The sequence below is a fragment of the Protopterus annectens genome, chromosome 2.part1 (assembly GCF_019279795.1).
Source record: "Protopterus annectens isolate FY-2018-M chromosome 2.part1, PAN1.0, whole genome shotgun sequence".
Taxonomy (NCBI): Eukaryota; Metazoa; Chordata; order Ceratodontiformes; family Protopteridae; genus Protopterus; species Protopterus annectens.
In genome coordinates, this window is record NC_056729.1 from 1,357,254,803 (window position 1) to 1,357,256,945 (window position 2,143).

Below are 2,143 nucleotides of genomic sequence, written 5' to 3' on the forward strand. Positions count from 1 at the left end.
AAGTTTGGGGGTTCCAGGATGGCTTGCCCCCTTACAGAAAAGAAGTTTAAAGGAGAAGAGTCCAAGTCACCCTTGTCCTGAATTTTCAATCTTTATTTTTCAAGTCTGTTGACACTTGACATTACAAGTTGTAACATTATAATAGGGTCCATATATTCCAACTCGGAGATCACCCAATACTGGGAAAAAGGAAACTGAATATTTCCCAACATTTGTAATGTTGCAGTTTTGCAAAGCTACTGTTCAGCCATGTATACATTCATCCATATTACTGACAATTTGGTTGACAGATTGAGATGGTTGACATGTGCGTGAGATCGACAGTGGATATCCTTTCCCCGGGGATACCATTCAGTTTTTGTTTTGGGAGTACTAGTGAAAGTTCATTGTGCATTTTTTTAATATGCAGGTTTGTTATGACTGACTTTGCAAATTTTTTTTTCTGGCCTTCTGAGTGCTCCCAAGATGACCATCAGCTGCTAGGCATCCTTTTGCTATAGTCCTAGACCCATTTGTTATTTTGCCCTACCTATTCCTGATAGGTCATCCTTTGACAAGAAGTCAATGAGAGAGCAGTATGACATCTGGTGTTACCCCACCACCACCTCCTCCTCCAAAGCTGAAGCTGTCATTGATGGAGAGGTAAGGGAACTTGAAAGCCACATAGAGGAGGCAAAGCTAAGGTGCTTTGCAGCGTCACATATGCTGTCATGCGCCAAGGTTGATTTCCTAACGCTGTACATCCTGCTGACATCATGTAGCTGGGTATGCAGTGGCACCATGAGGGAAATGTTCCCACCAAAACTGATGGTCTGTCCTTCATTCACCTGCCTATAGCAGTAGCTCCTGCCATGGCTGTAGTATCCCATCTGGGTTTATGAAACAGCAATACTCTCTCCACAGCCCCATCACCCCCATAACTCCTTTAAGAAGCATGTAGGCAAATGCCTTGTCATTCCTCTTCCACTCGGCCATCTCTGACAGGTGACCAAGTTGCGAATCAAATTCAGTTCGCCTGGGTTGCAGTCAGGGCATTATCCCTCTATGCCAGTGGAGCTAGCACCACCTTTATGTGTACTGCTGTCATTAGAAAGTGCACAAGCTATAATATCTGCTGCTATGTGCTTTGTCTCCATCAGACCTGCTTTGACCTGGGGTAACTGCTAAGTTACAGAAGAGGAGGTCCAGATTTTCCATTTCTGAGAGAAACACTCCATCAAAGCATCACTGGAATATTTTTTTGGAAATTTTTTGTTCTCATCATTGAGTCACCTTTGTTTACCAAACCTCTAACTGAAATCCCTGCTGTACAACAACTCTGAGGGGTTTGCTTCTCAAAAGCTAAGAGAAGGTGAATGGCATAACTTTGTGTCTCAGTTGTTCTAGTTCATTTGGTAGAATTAGACTTAGCTGAATCACATTTTATTGAAAAAGGGCCCTGGAACATGCTAAAATCCAAAAACGCATTCTGATCAAAATGACTCTGTTGTAAGCATCAAAAATGTTAATGCGGGGGGAGATCCCCATTCAGATGGGAGGATCTACAGCCAACGATTGGCAGTGAATTTTTATGGTGCCGAGTTGCCAGGCCGATGACCAACCTTCAAAGAAGGCACACCCATTCACGCACGCACCTACCTGCATGTCTTTAGACGTCACTCGACCACGGGGAGGACATGCAGACTCCACACACAAGGCGCTCCAGATGAGAATCGAACGGGAGAACCTCTTGCAGTGAGGCAACAATGCTAACCGCTGCACCATCACGGCTATACACACACACACACACACACACACACACACACACACACATATCTATATATATGTATATGTGTGTGTGTGTGTATGTGTACATATATATATATATATATATATATATATATATATATATATATATATAGTGTGTATGTGAAATTGATCAAATAACATTTATGTCAATGTTCATAATGTGAAAACAAATTAGCCCACATTATGCATGACGACATAACTACAATGCATGCACCAAGAATTAATCTCTGCACATGCAATACTTAAAAAAAAAAAAATATATATATATATATATATATATATATACATATATATACATACGTGTGTGTGTGTGTGTATATATATATATATATATATATATATATATATATATATA